Genomic DNA, 20727 nt, shown 5'->3' with positions numbered 1-20727 from the left:
ATTTATATAACATTTCTCCATTGTTGCTGTGCAAAAAACACAGGCAAACAACAGAGGAAGCTAAGGAAACAGTGAAAATGCCTATATGAAGTGCTAATAATTGCACAGTGTAAACAAACTGATTTCTCTATTTTTCTTAGTCTCTCATTTAATAATAGCATATGTTGTAATAATAGTAGGTAAAATGTTTTCTTCAGAAATTAGTGTTCTTTCATTTTACAGTGTTCCTTTAATTTTTTTTATTTTGTTTTGAACGTTTGACTAATGCTTACAGAGCTGACTGTCACAAATGAAAGTACTACTCTCTTGAAAGGTCAGACTTTACTTTTAAAATAAGCTTCTGAACACTTTACAATTTCAAACCCGAACTCCAAAAAGATCAGACTATGATTAAAATGCCAGCTGAAAATAAATCATAATGGCTCCACATTTATAGTTACCAGAAAACAAAAAGAAACATCATTTGAATTAAAAAATAATTTCTTAGGTAGACAGTTGAAAAAAAAATGTGCTTGCCATTACTATTACAAAACTACTGGAAAGGAACGGAGATGTAGATATGATACCTGTCCTATAGTATTCCACAAGCCTATCCCAAAACACAAGCTATTGAAAACTAGCATATTGCTTTCTAGTCATTACATATGACAGGCTACTATGCCATATACATACATGCACATTTTTTTTGTTTTTCCCTGTCCCCTAAATGCCAACTGCTGTTACTACATCATCTAATTTATAATTCCGATTAAAATAAAATGTACATTTATATAGCACTGTCATCCCAAAGTGCTTTACAAACCAGGGGTATGGAGCACGTCTCCCAAATGTGGAATATACAGCGCCTATTCAACAGAGCATAGCAACATCACACTACAGTCTAGGAAAGGAAGAATATTGGATCCAATTGAAATTGAGGGAAAGAGAAGGTGTGCGTACCTAAGTTAGCATTAGCCAACATATTGTAGAAACCTTAATTCTTTCAAAAGCAGCCTCCATACTAATTTCCTCCCCCTTAAACTTTTCCACTATTGGAGCTTCAGTGTCGGTGGTAACACCTACTTGTCTACACATGGAGTTATTCCTGATTAACTCCAACTATGGACACCCTTATTCCAGTGTCCACACCTGGGGCTGGAGCTCATGAGGAATAACTCCCCGTGTAGACAAGTCCTAACATTAATAGAGAGTGACCTCTGGTGTTTCAAACACTCTCTTATACAACCCCGAGCGAGCAAAGTAAAGTCTCGATAATTAGTGATGGCCAAGAACTTAGCTATGGCTAGCTGCTACCATCCTTGCTATGTCAGAGCAGCACCAGTGGGAAATATTAGGAAAATAATCAGTGTAGCCAGACCCAGCGGATCTCTACAAATCCCAAGCAACCGAAGCTGTGTGCAAAATATTTGTAACCAAGTGCAAAACGATCTGAAACACATGGTGACCCACCCAGCCGCCCACCACCACCTTGTGGGGGGAAACTTTTGTTCCAAACGTGTGAGGTTTCTGGAACAAACACAAGGGATGGATTAGAGGAAAGATGCCTGGTGCTTCAAACAGATGGGACAGCTGGCCTCGCTGTCGCCAGTGCAAAACAGAAAAGGCCCCTAGATTATTTCCCTCTTCAACGCCAAGGCGCCTGCCCGAAAAGGGGCAGCGGATTATTTTTGCTGATTTGGAGGGAAAAGCGCTACCAACCCTGCAGCACCCAGACTTTCCTCGGAGGGCCCCCACACCGCAGAACTAGCCCGGCCCAGCCCTGCTTGGAAGGAACCACAGGACAAGACACCCCAGAGACACAAACCCCTCCAAGCAGCTAGCACAGGGCTTCCCCTCCTCCCCCCGCTCACTGCCAGCAAAACCTTCCCTGGGCAAAGTCCCCTGGCTTGCAGCGTTAGCGCGCTGCAAGCTCCCTCTCCCCTGGGCTTCCCTGGTTATTATTGGGTGCGTAGCTGCCGCCCGCATAAATTTAGGCGTGTCGGGCCCTGGGGGTGGTAGGATCGGTGCGAAGCGCTTTGTCTGGCTCCTCATCCCCCTCCCCGCGCAGCAGAGCTGCAGCAGCAGGTGAGGAGGATGGAGGGAGCTGCTGGATCCCGGCTGAATGGCTGCAGTGTGTCTCCGGCAGGTTTACCTGAGCCAGGTTTTCCCTTGTGCGCTGCAACAGCTGCACCAGATCGCTCTCCCCGGCGGCGCCTGCAGCAGCCTCGCGCGCTCTCCCGCCGCTGCACCCTGCAGCCGCTGCACATGACAGGCACCTAGCAAGTCATGAGCGGAGTGCGGCGCAACCCGGGGGCCGGCTGACCCGCTGCGGAGCCCTCGGACCGGGGAGAGGTGGAGCAGGAGGAAGGGGAGCAGCGCCTGATTCCTCCTGCCGCAGCTGCAGAGCGAGCTAAGCTGCGCTCGTCTTACTTTCCCTTCCACCATTGGACTCTTGCAGGAGCCGACCTCGCCGTGCCAGAGGCGATGCAGCGGCTACAGCAGGTAAGGGCAGGGCGCAGAGCCTGTAATAACCCCCCAGGGACCGGGACCGGTGCCCCCCATGTACAGCCGCCCGGGAAGAGGGCAGACAAGTCTGCATGTGGCTGGCACATCTGTTGTCTCGGAAGTGTTAAATATGCCTAGAGTTCTAGCCTCTCCTTCGGTCAGGGCGAGCGCAGCACTACGCTTACTGCAGCTTGGGCTCGGCGATCCTGCTGACGCGGGCAGGAGTTTCGCTCTCGGCTGGAATCAGTCTGGGGCCCAAAACAACCCGCCTCAGTTTACCCAGTTGTCTGGCCTCGGGTTAAGGAGATCGGAATAGTGCGCGCGCGTACGAGTTGGCTGTGCGGTTGTTCTCTGGTGGTTAGTTTCCCATCGATGGGGGGAGGGAGGACCCTGCTGTGCGTGTTGCTTTGTGTCACTAAATACAGGGAAGGGAAAGGAAAGGACTGCTATTTGTTTACTAGCTTATTTTTATTCCCAAAGGGATATTCTCTGTTCTGTCCCCAGTTAGGATTTCATGAGTATCTTTAGTGAGATAAAGGCAGGGAAATCTAATCTCGCAGGAGGGATAAAAAGCAATACCGATTTACTAGAAGAAACAGGGCTTTTGGCTATTTGTGTATCAGGAGCGCATTCACGGAGTTGCACGCAACCTATAACTTCCTTAAAGCTGGTACTCCTCTGTGGCCATTACGTTACTTTCACGATAAATGCCCGGTGTATATAAAGAGAATGATAATTGCACCAGGTGCTGCTTGCTTGTGTGCTTCAGGTGTTCCCCACGTAAACTCTCTTCTAGGGTTTGTAACTTTCAGAAATAAAAAAAAAAAAAATCTTCCTAGACAAATATGATACAAGTTCTCAGCGAAGGAACCCTTTTGTTTAAAGTAAACTTAAACTAAATTCATTAAGCTGGGGCTAGGGGGTCTTTAAAATGTTGCATCAAAAAAGTTTAGATGCATTCTCTGCAATTGGTGATTCCAAATTGGTTTTGGATTCAAAGAACTCAGCTTTGCAGGCTGCTCTTTGTTGTTCAAAGGAGCTCAGGTTATACTCTGAACTATCACCGCTCATCAGTGTAAAATCTTGGGATTCTAGCTATGAGGCCCTCCACAAAGCCCTTAGTTATGTGGCAGTGGCCCACAAATACAGGTAGGGGAGGACTGGGAGATTAGGACACAGACTAAATTTGTTTTTTAGTGTTTTCTTAAAGAATTGAGTTATGCCAAGATTTAGTGCATATATCTGGAAACACCTAGGGCAGTTTGTGAATGGAAGACTGGTAATGTTTCCACTGAAGGGGCATTGCATCTCAAAGGCAAACAACTTCATTTTTTAGAAAACTGGGACATTAAATTTGCATAACTAATCATTGAAGATTGGGCTTATTCTGGAGAGCAAGAATTTTAGATGCTGAAAGGGGCTTATTTTTTAAGCCTCCTGGCTCTTGTGAATTTAAAATCAACCCCTTATTGCTATTTTAATAATGTTTTTTTAATATCTATATTCTTAATCCTTATTTAATTGGATTGCAGGTGACAGGGCAAATTGCAGCTTTTTCTGAAGCTCTCTGAACCATGTGTGTGCCCAGTTCTGCTCCCATTGAAGTCAGCGACAGAACGGTTAAACTTTAAGGGGAGCAAATTAGAGTGCTTTATAGCCCTGGTTAACTTTTGAATAGAAATGTATTAGTTAAAAAAAATAATTCAAATTATAGCTTCAAGTGTCAAACTGTTTAACTTGAGTCAATGTTAAGGCTTTTTTTAAAAACTTACTTTAATTCAATTTTATAAACACCTAATTGAAGTAAACTGATTAGTTGCGATGCAGCCTTATAGTTTCTCTACTCTGAAGTTAAACATGTGGGCCTTGTGAGCTCTTGCTGGCACAGTCAAATCATAAATTGTATTTTAATTTGATAAGCAAAGTTATGCCTGTGGATAGCTGACTTATCAAATTATGCAGAAAATGTTTAATAAAAGTAATATTCCAAACTTAATGTATCTGGTTGAAACATGCACAGGCTTTAAGGATCCTTAATGTTTAATTTTTTGATCCAATAATGATAAAGTACATTAACACACAGAGCTTGATCCTGCAGTTTCTCTTTAATTTTAAAAGGATCTGTATGTGGTTAAGGATTTGCATTATCAGGTTTACACAGATGTTTACCAATTAGCTGTATAGAGTGTTTTATATTAAACATTTCAGAGACATAACTAGCTCAAGTTATGGACCTGATTCTGTGAACACTTGCTACTGAACATAGTACTCCTTACTACCATGAGACATTCCACTGACTTCAGTGCAATCCTCAAATTCAATTGAATCTCATGTTTATAACCAGTATGGGGGTTATTTCTCAGATGTGCTTAGAAAGCAAAAAATCTAAAACTTGTTAATGTTCCAAAGGTCTTGGGCTTCACTGCAATAAAATAGTTTTCTAATTTAGGAATACATTTTTCAAAAAGTGTATTTTCAAATTAAATTATTCCTTTGTACAAACATGTTAGTTTGAGATGCTAGCTTCAGAATACTAATTGTTCACTACATCTTCCATCAGACCATTTCTAATTCACATGAAAAATGATGAAGACTAGGTGTCTGCAATCGATAGTATTGAGATCTTCAGTTTATATTAAAGGAGGACTGTCAGGCTGCTGGTATCACCCTAACTTGACCTACTTTCTCTGTGGCTGTATATGTTTGCTGTGCAGTGGTGTTGTAGCTGTGTTGGTACCCCTAATATCTCAGGACAAGGTGGGAGAGGTAATCTCTTATTGGATCCACTTCTCTTGGCTAGAGAGAAGCTGTTGAGCTTACACAGAGCTCTTCTTCAGGTCACATAAGCTCAACTGCTTGTCTCTCATCAACAGAAATTGATCTAATACAAAATATTACCTCAACCACCTTGTCTCCCTACATTTGCTAAGGCTAGGTGTCTTGTACTTTTTGGACACTTCTTACAATTAAAACAACAACAACCACCACCCTATTTATGTGCTACCCTCAAATATGTACCTAATGTGCATGTACACTAAAGGAAACATACTTGTAAGAGGACTTAACTTCAAAAAGGTCATAAGTATGCTAAAGTTATGAAATAGCTTGACTGTTTTCTGAAGAGAGCAAGCCAAATTCTGAAACCCATTATACTGACTAGCCCCTTACTCCATAAATAGTCCTATTGACTTTCATTGTCACTGCTTGCAGAGTAAGGAAATCCCCTTAAGCATCTTCAATATCGGAGTCTGCCCCAAAGCATGTACTAAATGAGGAAAAGGCCTAACTCTTCAATAATTTGACACTGAATCAAATGTAGGACTGGAAGGGCCCTTAATAAGGCATCTAGTATAGTCCCCTACACTGAAGCAGGACTAAGCATTAGCCCTGGACTAATTGTTGTAACTAATATTGGTCATATGAATAACATGGACACTCAATTTTGAGTAAGAAGTTTCAATTTTCTTCAGTGATTTTTTTTAAATTGGGGTCACCAATGTTAAACTATACTAATTGCTTATTTAAAATTAATCTACTGTTAAACAGAATTATGCTCTGCAGTTGTACCCAGGCAATTGAACAGAATTTGGCAACTGTACAGTTGGTTGATCCATTAGATACTGGATTACTGTTTTAGGAATAACACTATCTTGGCTGCCTAGAACATAGCTTAATACTCTAAGAATTCACAAAAAACTTTAAGGCATCTATCAGTATGCACATCTCTCATCAATGAATACCCTTTAATCATAATGAGTTATTAGACTTAATAGATTTGGGACCCTTATGCACAGTAACTATTTTTACCTGAGAATTACATGCAGTTTGCTTACCTATTCTCAGAACTCTGCAATTTTTATACAGAAGATGCTGGTTTGAGAACAGATTCATAATTTCTCTCAGGTGGTATGAATTGTGGTGAAACACTTGCTGGCAAGGACAATGAAAGAGCCATCCCACTCGTGGATTAAACCCAGCAGTACCATCACTGTTTAGTTTTCAACCCTAGTCACTCCCTTCCTTGAAAGCCTCCGATTGTTAACAGTCAGAATTAGTGGTTCTCAACCTTTTCAGACTACTGTACCCCTTTCAGGAGTACAATCTGTCTTGTATACCCCCATGTTTCACCTCACGTAAACTACTTGTTGACAAAATCAGACATAAAAATAAAAGTGTCACAGCACATAGTGAAAAATTGTTTACTCTCATTTTACCATGTCATTATAAAATAAATCAATTGGAATATAAATATTGTACTTGTATTTCAGTGTATAGTATACAGAACAGCATAAACAAGTCATTGTCTGAATGAAATTTGTTTTTACTGACTTCGCTCGTATTTTATCTAGCCTATTGTAAAACTAGGCAAATATCTAGATGAGTTGATGTACCCTTGGTTGAGAACCACTGGCCTAAAGTAATTCCAAGAAGTAAACTAAATTCTCTTAGATTTATTTTGGACCTTAAAAATCATTTGTGGATAATGATCTCTACCAGTCTTGGTTTTTGGGGGGAGCCCAGCTGTCAACACTCATGTTAGCTGTTCCATAGGTAGCTTATTCACCAATATCACAGAACCTAGCTAGCAAGGAAAGAAAGTTGTTTAAGGGTGGAGGAAGAGAAGAGAGCAGAACTACATTTAAGAACAAGACTTTTCTTCTTTTGTAGTAAATTAAGCCAAACAATGCCCCTTCCTCTTAATCAAAGTCACTGAGTTGGATATTCTTCCTCTCATTGCATTAAATTATACGGTCTTACTTTAGAAATCCATTTGGCTCTCATAAAATCTCATATGTAAATAGTACTACCTGCTATTTAAACAGTAGGAAAAAGACTGACTAGTCAAGCTAGTGCCCACCGTTTCACGTGCATAATTTTGGGGATGCAAACAATACAGCTGGAGGGTAGAACTAAAGTAATCAAACACTTGATTCTTGGCAACTTACACCTCACAAATAGAAATTTTCACAAGTAAAAATTTGTTTTCTTCAGAAAGCTGCCTACAAATTTTCCATGAATGAATGAGGGATGTTTGCAGGTGAAAGCTGTTGACTTTTGTCAGTGGCACATATGAATTAGTTTGTGGGGGTTTAAAAAAAAAAAAAAAAACCAAAACCACCACCACAAGAGCTGCACAATAGGAGGAGATGGATTGCCCCACAGCACAATCAATAAATCTTCATCACTTGGGACTGTGGACTTCAGCCTAAATGTGTTTTGCTGTCCATTCCCCATATTAGCAGATGAAACAATTAAATCAAAATGTTGTTCTCCATTATTGTAAATATCAAAAAGCAAATATCTTTAAAAAAAAAGGACCAGAAAACTACTGTAGCAGAGCACTGCCTCACAGGTGCAGTGCCTCCCACTGGCTGTCTCAGGGAATCAGTTCTCATTGCCTTAGAGCACCCTCTATGGGCCAGTGTCTCACCCTCTGTTACCTGCCCTGTTGTCTCCACCACCTCTGGATCCACATCCCTCACAGACCCCAGTGCCCCTTACCTTGGGGTGCTGCCTCACAGCTGTGCCTCCACAGTCTAGGTCTCCCCTCCCAGGGGAACCCCAACACCCACCTTGCCTCAGTGGCTACTGCCAGTCATCATCATCTAGCCCCTTCTCTCAGGTGTGAACTGCAGTCTGAAATGGTCACTCGTCACTGGCAAGGGTTGGACCTGCTGCCTTTCTAGCCACAGCTAGAAAGCAAGGCCTCAGCCTGGGGACTCACCAGGCCAGAGCACCTTAGCTCTGCCTGCTCTTCCCCTGCCCTGTTCTGTCTCAGGTACCCTGCTTGTTCTCTCAGGCAGCCTGGTCCACTCTGCTCCCCAGCTAGAGCGAGAGTCCCGCTCTCAGCCTGCCCTTTTATCAGGGCCAGCTGTGCCCTAATTGGGTCCAATCACACCTGTGGCTGACTACCCAAGCAGCCTCCCTTGGCTGCTTTTAACCCCTTTCTAACCAGAGCGGGGTGACTGCCCTGCTACAGTACATTCAAAGAACATTAAGAGTGCAAAATCAAACATTCAAATTAAGAAACACCAAAACTAAAGTTGCTCGGGCAACCTTAACTTGGGCCCCTTATGCATATGCAGTCTGATGCAATCTAATTCTGATTACACGATTACATACTGTACTATGTTCTTCCACAGGACCTCTTCCTCATTCAATGAATGGGTAGCTAGTGAATATTTCTTTTCACCCTTATTTAATGCACACCATCCAAACCCTGCATTGAACATAACATTACTAATTTCTTTCTGTGCATTTCTATGCTTCTTTCACCATAGTATAAGTGCTTCACGGAGGAGTTTGTTTTCACAATACTCCTGTGAGATTAAGCAGTATTATCCCCATTTACAGACCAAGAACTGAGGCACAGACCGAGGCCAAGTTTTGTTCCAAGTGTCCACTACCTTTAGGTACCTAAGTTGAGACACCTTGGGCCTGGTTATTTCAGATTACTTAGCATTTATATGGCACTTCATAAGTTCAAAGCACAGCTCCCACTGACACCAGTTGAAGTTAAGTACTTCTGAAAATCTGGTTCCAGATGTGTCTCACTGGGATCCAGGAAACCAGGCATGCACAATTCATTGCCACCTGTGAAAACTTTGGGTTAAGTGACATGCCCAGCATCCAATAGTGATGCTGTGGCAGAGGCAAGATTAGGAGTCCAGTTCTCCAGGCTAGGATTTGCATATGCCTAAACCATAAGACCTTCCTTTCTCTTTGTACAGTTTCCTGCCTTGTTCATGTACACCTTCTAATGTTTGCAACAGATGCAGCAGGGGTCCTCCAGACAGTCTGCTTTACTGCACAACCCTGATTTATTCTGAGAAGACCGCCTGTGCATTCAGTGCACCGAACGGGGTGCAGGTCCTATGGAAAACATAGTATGTGATGTAATTAAAGACTGTTGCACTTGTTTGTTGCTGCAAACTCAAAAGTTCCGATGAAAGTGAGACAATTTTTTTTAAAAGGGGTCATTTTGTAGTGAATAAATAATTTACTGGGACCTGATCCAGCAAGAGTCTGAGCACCAGTGACTCCCATTGATATTAATATAAAATGAAGGCTCTCAACAGCTTGTGGAATTGAGCCAATCATATTAAAATACAAGAAGCAGTTCCTATTTTAAATATAGTACACTTTTAAATAAAGTTTCAAAGGTAACTACACTTTTCAGGGGGAAATGTATATAATTAAATATCAAATATTTTAAATGGTGCAAGTCACAAACAATGCATTTTTTAGAAGTATAGACATTCATTTCATAGTTTCATTATAGAAAGTGATATTTAAAATATCTTTTTACTAAATTGTAGCCTCACTTGATCTTTTAATTGGGGGAAGGGCTGCAGCAGGCCTTGTGGAAATATTGTGAGGGCTGATCTGTTTCCACCCTGTGAATTGTCCCAGCATTCTGGGAACCAGTGTTCTCTGTAAACTCCATGCACGTGTGGGGCGTGGAGGTGGCAGAAGTGAGCGGCTGCCATAGCACCCGGGTTTGAATCAGGGAGCAGATTGGATTGGGGCCAGGAGCTGCTATTCCCAATGGCCCGGTGGCCAGTGAGACAGACAAACTGCTGCGACCCCTCTTCCCATCCTTGAGCTGGTTCGCTCCTTCTCTTCCCCTCCTCCCCAGAGCCACAGTTCTCCCCTCACCCCACCAACTTCCCATGCAGAGTACTCTACCCGCTTCCCTCCTATCCCTCCATCCCATTCAAAGCAAGCTGCCATCGCCACTGCTTTTAATGAATTAATGTTTTAAGGCCTGATTCCGATACACCATACTGACTTCAAAGGATGCAGGATTAGACACTTCATTTTAATACCCTAACTTGCATCTTTTTGTTTTTGAAAGATGTAAATGCATGATCGCAATACGCATGGAAAGGCTAAAGGTAACTTGAAGATGTGGCTACCACATAATTTTAGCTACTCCAATTTAAAAAAATAGGTTGTTTCACTATGCGTATATGTAAATTTCCCAGCTCACTGCATTGTAACCCTCAAGTCCAGTTTCTCTTAAATGAAATAGCTGCCTGAAATTACCTTGTTTCATAGGCTTCACCCCTTACCTGAATTACACTTCAGTGCATATTTTTAAAATCCAAAGGAATGCCTTAAAGAAAAGCCTATGGAACCATTTCTATAGCAGTTACTCTTAAAAAAATCTCTTTAGCTGGAATGTAATTCTCTATTACAGAGTTCTATAGGTGGGCCTTAACATTTGATGCAAAGGCTATTCTTTACTAACTCTGCTATAGGACTTCTCCAGAACGGTATTTTTTGTTGTGAATATTCTTCTGCTAGTGCATTTACGGTTTGATCATATAATGCGTCGTTAAGTAAATCACCATTTACTAACTTCACACCTTGTAAACTAAAACACTATTTCAGAAGTGAGCATGGCATGATTAGCACTGCTCAAATATCTGGAAAAGGGTCACTAAGGCAAATAGTTAAGTACATCTTCACACATAAGAGGCAGAACTTTTCTTCTGTAATTCTCTTCAGGCCACTGCATTGACTTTGACATCCCACTGCCTGCCTGGAAGCACAGCTCCATTGGGGCTGCCATGGAACGCTCTGAAGAAGAGGCAGCAGAAAAAACAGTGCTGCCTGGGGCCGTATTTATCATCATCTTCTCCAGGAAGAGAGGAAGGGACTATCAACGTATTCCCCAACCTCAGTCCTGGCCGGCCCACTATGCTACTTGGGTATTTCCAAGTCACTAGACCAATTCTGGTTCCTTTCGTAATTCCAGATTCAAGAAACTGTAAAGGAAAAGAACTGCTTCTACACCAGTCACCCTGTGTATGTCCCCAATACATTACTGATTTACAATCAGAATAGTCACTGACCTGTCTTATCTTCACCCCCTCCTTCAGCATGGATCCCTGACCCTTACAGAGAGGAGGTAGAGAAAAAGAAGCAGGAGACGGGGCGGGGGGGTGGCAGCAGTGCTGTAGTAGTGATTGAGCCCTCTTCAATGCAGTAAGGGAGAGACCTGAGCCAAAGACTGAAGTAATGGAAACTCCCATGGACTTGACTAGAGCAAGATCAAGCCACGTGTCCTTGTTGAAAATCCAGATTTAATCCAAGTTAATTTCTTCAAATCAAGTGTTCCTGACAGACTAGCTAATAGGGCATATTTGTTTTTGTTTTTTTTTTTAAACACAGAAAATGCCACAAAGGTTTAAATGTGCAAGAACTCATTTGTAAGGCACCTAGCCCTATGAAAAGCTATATAGAATTAATTTATCAACACCTTTCTTTAATATATATAATACATATATATAAAATGGAGAACTTCAGATATGGGGGGGGAGTCAGGTGCACTAAAAACAGCAGGGAACACAGATTAATTTAAGAAAGAATTAGAAAAGTTCAGATAACAAACATTAATAGGACCAGGTAATCAGACATCACTGACACCTGACCATGAGAACTCAAGATCACAAACCTCTCACCTTACATAATGCACAACGCTGTGAAGCCAATGCTCTACATGCACATTTTCTGGTAATGGTGTATGAATTCCAGAGGTCACCAATTTATGAAGTAAAAAATGTTGCCAACTAGCTTACCATACATAGCTACCATTTGTGTAGCAAGTAACCTGTTACACTGTAAAACTGGGTGAAACAGTTACTAGTTTCAGAAATACAGTATGAACAGTAGTTCATACTGCAAATGTAAATCCTGATACATATTAAGGAGTAGAGCTGGCTAAATTCACTGCGGATATGTTTTCTGACAACTTCAGGGCTTTTTTCTTGTTTGAATCAGTCCTCAGTTCTGCGAACATTTGCAGTATCAAACGTTCACAGAATAGTTTGTATGAAAAATTATCAGCCTATGGTGTGTTTGTGAACTGGTTGCTATTCCTTCCAGATCGGGTGACTGAAATTTTAAACATGTGATTATTAGCCAGTATTCCTGTTCATGTTTGAATCTTTTGTATGGTGCTTCTAAAAGATCAGCAATTATGGGCAAGCAAAGCTCCATCCAGCAATAGTGAATACAAAAGGTAGGAGAATGTCCCTTCACCATTGGTTTGATTTTTATAAGTCTCTTGCTGAATATTAATGCTGGGATACAAGTTCTACACCTAGATTTGTTTTGGGGCTATAATTATGCAGGAAGATTTAAAAAAAAATCTTGATGTTCAGAAACAGTCTATCCCTCTGGTTGAAACTGTTGTCAGAAGTGTCATGTGACAATTCGGGAAAACATGCACCCCTCATTTCCCTACATGGCAAGCATAGTGTAAACAACTCCTTTTAGAGCAGCAGAAATGGCAGTTCAGACTTTTTCCAAGTTGACTCTGACGGAGTTAGGAGAAATGTGCTACACCAGGGATGAATTTTTCCCATGGTCTCTGGGCAATTACTTCACTTAAGCAAAATTAAGTGAGAGCCCTTCTCCACTAGCAAAGGCTGTTTCTAGGCTAATAATGTGTAAGGGTTGTGGGACAGTATACATACTACAGAATAGAATGCATCCTTATCCCCTCACTTTAAAATGTCTATCCCAGTTCATGATAGAGCAGCACCTCCCCTCCCCTCCCCCGCCCGCCTTTGCAAGCAAGTAATAAAGATGTTGAATAGGCAGACAATCCATTCACCTGGTCTCTTGCATTGGTAAAACTTCCCAGAAACAATATAGCTATGGAATTTACATTGCATTTTCTGTTGGATTTCACAGATTAAAATTAATTCAGGTCCAAATAAATGTCACTACAACAAAAAACAGGACTGTAGAATTTCACATTTAGTTATCTTAATGATCTTGTTTTTGCATCTGCGTATGCATAACTGAATTGACTGACTTATCTTGTCCTCAAGAGGGAAGGGAAAAAAAAAGTGTGTCAGGTTCCTTTTGCTTGATAATTCAAACCCTCCCCCCCCCCCCCATCTCTAAACAACCTCTCTTGTCCATGTTATGCACTGGCTCCATACAGACTGTGCTGTAGGCAGAGGGTCCACACTGAAGATAAGTATTATCTGATTTAGCTTCATACTGAATCCAGTTTCCAAACATAGGCATCAATGGCCTCTTTAAGGTGTCTCGAGTTGGGCACCTCAAAAATTGACACCCAAAATTACATTGCTGAAAACCTTGATTTAAGTGGCTTGATTTCTCTTTCCCACTCCCACCCTCCCCCAGCACCCAAAAAACCCCATCTCACAGCACTGATAAAGATTCACACACCTTGTCTGCACCAGAGCTCTCATTTTTACTCCAACTGATGGAACTGAACCTGTGATAGTGAAGTTGGAAATTTTAGAGGAAAAAAAGCTAACCTTGTGGGGGAAGAAACCTTATAGGGCTTTCATGCAGTCCTATCTGGAATAGTGTCCAGTTGTGGGCACCACAATACTAGAAAGATTGGCTAACTGGAGAGAGTTCAACATAAGGGAACAACAGAGATGGATATTGATTTATGAGGAAAAATGTTTAAGTTGAGTATGTACAGTTTGGCTAAGGAATGAGTAAGTGGGGAACGACTTAGCCCACAAATATTTGCAGGATATAAATGTCAAGGAGTGAGGAAAATTTTGTTAATCCCTGGAGACGTAACTAGGAGTGAGAGGATGAAACTAAGAAATGAATGTTTAGACTGAATGGGCCTGAACCAAAGCCTGTTGAACTTAAGGGGGATCTTTTCATTGACAGTGTGCTTTGGAGCTGGCATAACATCAGAAAAAACACTGACCATGATACATACTGGACTCTAGAATGTTTTGTTAGGGAAAGTGGAAGCCCCATCTGTTGAGACTTTAAAAAAACTAGACTGGAGAATTTATCCCCCTCCCCCCAAGGGTACTCGCAAGAAAATGGCTAATGGTCTCTTGTAGGGCTGATGAAATCAAATTATTTCTCAGGAATTTTTTTTTTTGCTTGATTAGGGAAAAACTACTCCTGGAACACACACTGCCCATCTCTGTAGATGGGGAAGTTTCTGAATAACTTATCAAAAGAAATTGAGAATAACTTTTCTGAATTTTGGCAATGAATATTTCAACCAGTTCTAGACTTTTCTATTTTGAGCCGTAAGACTTTAATATTTTTTGTGGGTTACTAGTTGGGAAAACCACCTTGCACATGAAGTCTGGTTATATTTAGGATCTCCTAGAAAGCAGCCCCCCCCCCTTTTTTTTTAAAGCTGTCTTGGTTTCCCCTTTGGATGAAAGGCTCATCTATCCAATGGCTTCACAAATCTCCAACAAACATGGTTCTACTGCACATATTCCATAACAGGGTGGCAATAAAGCCTGCTTAGAGTGCTTCCCAATAATGCCCCAACCCTCTAGGAATAAACTCAGCATGTATATGCACATATTATACTTATATTATTACTCTTTTTCAAAGGAAGGAAGGAGAATTTTTTTTAAATGTACTGCATTTAGTAAAATACCAAATGCTGTAAATGGAACCTAAAAGTAATGAACTGATACACTTAGTAAGTTAATTAGTGACGGAGTCTTATCTTTAGAAACTTCAGGCAGTTAGTCCTAGAAAATTAGGCACAGTTTTTCTATAATTAGAGGGAAACACATTGAAATGGATAATGCCTGTCACAAGCTGCCAAAATAGTTGTTTTTAAAATCGGAGTCCTCCAGACAGTGTCCCAACCTCAGTTAGTGTGGCGTGCCAAATTTGCAGTCAGACCTATAAGTTAGTGGGGCTGTATAATTAATTACAGGTATATAACCATCTCCTAAGGCTGTGTTTGCATCATGCATTTTTTCTGACTTCCCCTCCCCGCATTGCTAATGTCAGTTCAGCTCCACTACTGGTACCGATGGTGGGAGCCTAGCATGAATGAGGCTCCAGGCAGCCACCAGCACTTAAAGCCTTGGGCCATCTAGACCTGCTCAAAGCAGGTCTACGCAATGTATTGAAAAAAATGTCAGCCTCACCTTCTCTACAGTAGGGTTCCCAGTTGAGCTGAATTGGTATTAAGCAGGGGGAATTTTTTTCCAAAAAAAGCCAAGGCTTAAGTGATTTGTTTTGTGAGGTAATCCACCTAAAGCTGTGCTCCTGAAATTCCCTTCAGTTCAGGATGCCCCTGTATTCAGGTTTCACTTCCTGAGAAGTCTAAGGGAAAAATGGTTGCTAACCTGTTCTGTAACATTGTTTGAGGTGTGTTGTACATGTCCATTCCATTCTTGGTGTCGGCGCACCCAGCACATGGCCATTGGAAACTTTTTCCCTCAGAGGTACTCATTGGGCAGCTAGAGCTCCGCCTGTTGTCACATGCCACTGCATGCAGGTATGAAGGATAGAGCCGGCCCAAGCCACCCTCAGTTACTTCTTGCCATAATTCTGATGAAGAAGGGTCGGAGGGTGGGTCATGGAATGGACACGTGCACCACATCTCAGCCTGAACAGGTTAGTAACCATTCTTTCTTTGAGTGATTGTATATGAGCATTCCACCCTTGGTGACTCTCAATCTGTAAGACAGGAGGCAGGATTGGAGTTTATTTCAATAAAGATAGGAGAACTCATCCCACTTCAACAGTCTCTCTGGTGTCTTGAGCCACAGCATAGCAGGAGACCAATGTGTGGACTGAGAATCAGGTTGCTGCTGTACAAGTGTCTGCAATTGGAACTTGTGCCAACAAGGCTGCTGAGGTGGTGGCCACCAAAAATGCCACCTTCTTTGATGGATGGTGCAACAAGCAGATAGCCAGTGGTTCAAAAGGAGGACCCATAAGTCTTGACAATATTGCACTAAGTTTAGATCCCATAGTGGAACAGGGTCTTGCACGTGAGGGTATAAATTTCACTAAGCCCTTTTAAAAACCCTTATGGAAATGTCATTGGAGAAAAGAGAGCCATTGTCCACTTCAGGATGGAGTGCTGAAATAGCAGCCAGACGTACTTGATGGCACTAACTGCCTAACCTTGGTGTTTTAGGTATAATTAGTAGTCTGGAATATGATGAACTGAAGAACTGGTTGGGGATACCCCATGCTGGCAAGACCAGATGGAGAAATGCCTCCATTTAGCAAGATTAGTAGCTCTTGTAGAAGGCATTTTACTATTTAGCAGAACGCCTTGAATGTCCTTCAAGCAAGTTTGCTCTTGTGTGTTGAGCCATGGAGAACCAGTACTGATGGGGCCCATGCTGGACCTACAATATGGCTCTGGCTTGTTCCTGTCTTATCAGTAGCAATATCTTGTGAATGAGTGGGATTGGTGGAAAAGCGTAGAGGAGCCTCCCAGACCATGTAGATAAAAAGGCTTCTTATGGAATCTGGGCTGGGACTCTGTAGGGAGCAGAACTGCTGATGTTTTTTGTTGGATTTAGTTGCAAATAGGTTGATTGGGGAAACCCCAGCTGCTGGAAGATGTATCTGGGCAAAGAGACCCCTCATGACGACTCGGATATTCTGCTCAGCTAGTCTGCTAGGTTGTTCTTGTATGCCCAATAGGTAAGATGCATCTATATCTATTAAGCTGGCAATACAGAGTTCCCAGAGTAGTTGCTTCTTGACAGAGGGGAGAAGAGTGAGATTCCCACTGCTTGTTGAGGTAACGTTGTTGCTGTATTATCTGTGAGGACTAACAGGCTGCTTCTCCTGATCTGCAGTAGAAATACTTGGCACGTCAGCCTGACACCTTTGTTCTCTGATGTGATGGGTAAAGATAAGTCCTCTGAGGAGCATAGATCCTATGTTTGTAGAGAATCCAGATGGGCTCCCCATCCCAGAGCCAAAGCATCTGTCATGAATGAGAATAGTTTGTGGGCAGGCAAACTGAATGTTTGCATGTACATTGGCTGGCTATGGCCACCAATCTAGGCAGGTAAGGATGTGGGAGGGCACTTTTACCACCAAGTCTAACTAATGGTGGCTTGGCTAGTAGACGGATACCAGCCAGCCCTGCAGAGTGCTGATTTGCAGTCTGGCATATTGAACCATGTAGGTGCAAGAGGCCATGTGACGTAGATGCCTCAAATGGTTTTGTTCTGTTGTGACCTGGCGATCCTTCAAATATATAAAAATTGATCCAATTGTCTGGAAACTAGAATGTGGAGGAAAGGCCCTGGCCTCATACGAGTCCAGTACAGCCCCTATAAACTCTATACTTTGGACTAGGGAGAGGAGATTTCCCCCCCCCCCTTTTTTTTTTCTGTATTTAACAGTACCAGAGCACTGAACTGTAGCAGAGAAACAATGTTCTGCACTTGCAGCATGAACAGGCCTTTGACAAGCCAGTCATGGAGGTAGGGGTAAGCCCAGCGGCGGCTCTGTTTTTTGCCGCCCCAAGCACGGCAGTCAGGCGCCTTTGGTGGCGCGCCTGCGGGTGGTCCGCGGTCACGCAGATTCGGTGGCGTTTCTGCAGGTGATCTCCCAGTCCCGCGGCTTCAGTGTACCCACCGCCAAATTACCGCCAAAACCGAGGGACCAGCGGACGTCCCGAAGGCCACCTGACTGCTGCCCTCACAGCAACCGGCAGGCCACCCCCTGCGTCTTGCCACCCCAGGCACACGCTTGCTGCGCTGGTGCCTGGAGCTGCCCCTGGGTAAGCCTGAACTCCCAATCTTCAGAGGAATGAAGCTACTATTGCCATGACCTTAGTAAAGATCCTGGGCACTGCTGACATGCCTCAGGGTAGTACAGTGAACTGATAATGATTTTGATTTACCAGAAATAGGAGGTACTTCCTGTGAGCTTGATTGATTGCCACATGGAAGTAAGCATCTTTTAAGTCAAGGGCAGCATACCAATCCCCAGGACAGTCAGGTTTAAATGTAGTAGTCAAGTTAGATTATGCTCGGTTTGGTTTCATTTATTTATTTATTGCTTTTCCATGCTTGTTTTCTCCACAATCCAAAGTAGCTGGATGTTACTGCTAATCATATTCGGGAAATAGCTAACAAAGAGAGTCAATTGTAAGTCAAACAACCTGCAGTTTTTCCCCCTACTATTTTGTATTTATTAAAATAATAGGAAAACCATTCTGTGTTTTCACTTTGCTTGGTCTGTGTATTTGACAACACTGTTTATCGTTGGAGTGGACTCTTCCAAAGAGCAACAGAGGAGAAGGAAAACCATTAAGAATGTGACATTTCTCAGCCTTTTGGCTAAGATCAAGTGTAAAAATGTGATGGTCACATTTCTAGCAGTTTGCTTTATACACACACACACACACACAGGAATTATCATCAGTCTGGAATGAGCTATGGCAGCTGTGGTAGTTTATCTATAGAAAAATCAGTACTGTTCTATCCTGCAGTCTGAGATCACTTGTAGTTCCTGAAATCCCAATGCTGTGCTTTCAGTTATATGATGGACTCAAATGGCATGTTAACTTCAAGAGGCAGTCTTTGCTGCTCAGAAGTACTTGCCAATAGTTTGAACTGATTCATAGATGCTGTGCTGCTAGCCTTCAAAGTAGGGGCACAGATAAGTTTACATTAATGCTGAAAATCATATGGGGGTCACGTGAAGATCTAGCTGCAGTTCTGTGCACTGACCCTCAGCACAGACATGTTCTGCTAGGGAAAGAGTAATTGTATAAGATATTAAGATGGTCAGGTCTGGGAGCATCAGTGTCAGTGCTCTCTGGTTATGGCTACAGCTTCAGCCACACAAAAAACCCTGTAGGTTATGAGGTGTGTGATATTTGGAAGAACTCGTATGCAAACAACAATTATGCCCTGCTTAGAAACCTTTTTTGTGTTTGTTCCTATGTATGCATATAGAGACTAAATGGCTTGAATTTGGGCAAGTGCCTGTTGTTGTTGTTTGCAGGCATTTAAGCTATCCAGTGATGAGCTCCCAAAATCTTAAGAACTGGTTCCCTATCAGGTCCTCTCGGTGGCGGGGTTCTTCACCACCGAAGTGCTGCCGAAGACCTGGTATGGAACCGGGCGGTGAGTATGGGCCTAGAGCCGTGAGGGTAGCAGGGGGCTCCAGGGGCTATTTAAAGGGTGGGGCTCTAGGTGCCTCTGCCGCCCCGCTCCTTTAAATAGCAGCCAGAACCCTGGGGAAGCTATTTAAATAACTTATCAGCTATTCAATATTGCCGGCATGTATTGCTTTGGATTATTGCTAAAAGTCAATGTACCCTGTATAATTTTAACCAAACATTTGCTTAAATTTCTTTTGCTTGAATGGCTGCTCCTCCCTAATGTGATATAACTTGTTTTGTTTTAATTATTGCTGTCTTATCTCCTGTACAGAACCCAGATACTTGGTGATAGATGCTATAATCTAATTTTTTTTTAAAGCAGGAAAAAGTGTTGCCCCAGTTCCTGCTCAGATAACTCGAGCAGTTGAGAGAATGTTGCTTGAGTTTTTACAAACACCCCCAATTTCCCCAAATGCTCTGCCTTTTGGTTGAGACAAAAAGTTTTTGCCTAAAGAGACAGTCTCACCACCCTTCCTGCCCCCCCCCCCCCAAAAACAACCCAAAACAAATAGCGACTAAAATGGATTGAGAAGGTTGCAATGCAACATCTAACTATAACGTTTGCTGCCATGGTATAACTTTATAGTGGTGTGTGTTTATTTTAAATCTAATCCTATTTTAGCATTACTCTTTGTTTAGGTGAAACAAACAATGAGGCAGACCAAATCCAAAAGTCTGAGTACTTAAAAGGTACAGGCAAACATGTTTATAGATAATAGAAATGTGATATAGCTCAGGACTCATTTACCATCAGCTTCTGTTGGACTTTTTACACAATTGTCAGTGATTTTACATTATTTCACTTTGTAAAAATTGGTGAACCAGTATTGAGCCTAATCTGCATCTGTTCCATGCACAGAACTACCACTGAAGTCAGAATTTGGCCCACTGTCAGGGCCTATTTACATTTCACAGCCAGATTAGAACTGCCATATACTGTGTACTACAGGTTTGTCACGATGTTTTACCACCCCCCACAAAAGGTTCAATTTATATATTTTTTTCCTCTTTCAGGTCAAACAAGTTACAGGAGGATACCAATACTGCTGAAGTCTTTGCAAGAAGTTATTAATCAGACTTTGAGGGGAGGCAAGATGTTGGCATAGCTGTTGACCTAATAACCTGCTATGCCAACATATTGTCATCTTTCTCGTCTATTTGCAGCAACAGCCAACTTTCTCCATTGATGTGGACATTCAGAAGTTTTAGCCTTCTCTCTTGAAATACCACCTACTCCCTACTATTAACGAAGTATGGTACTTTGACAATATACAGCGCTCTGTATAAGCACTTAATTTCCCAGGCAACTGTTT

General features: G+C 42.2%; 1 long non-coding RNA gene across 5 annotated transcripts in view; it reads right to left on the bottom strand.

Annotated features, from left to right (window-relative positions):
• LOC101945653 (uncharacterized) overlaps positions 1–9605 on the bottom strand; it is a 100894-nt gene extending 91289 nt beyond the window's left edge. Inside the window, exon 1 of one of the 5 annotated variants that reach the window (XR_010588692.1) lies at positions 8058–9605. This is a non-coding gene — a long non-coding RNA (uncharacterized LOC101945653). Of the gene's footprint in view, positions 1–2131; positions 2514–8057 lie in introns of those variants that run through there. The other 4 variants (XR_010588686.1, XR_010588682.1, XR_010588683.1 and 1 more) reach the window with 4 other exon arrangements.
• Positions 9606–20727: the final 11122 nt, after the last annotated feature.

Source organism: Chrysemys picta, chromosome 6, assembly GCF_011386835.1.
Source record: "Chrysemys picta bellii isolate R12L10 chromosome 6, ASM1138683v2, whole genome shotgun sequence".
Taxonomy (NCBI): Eukaryota; Metazoa; Chordata; order Testudines; family Emydidae; genus Chrysemys; species Chrysemys picta.
The sequence above is the reverse complement of the archived record's forward strand: the minus strand, read 5'-3'. Positions and strand labels throughout refer to the sequence as shown.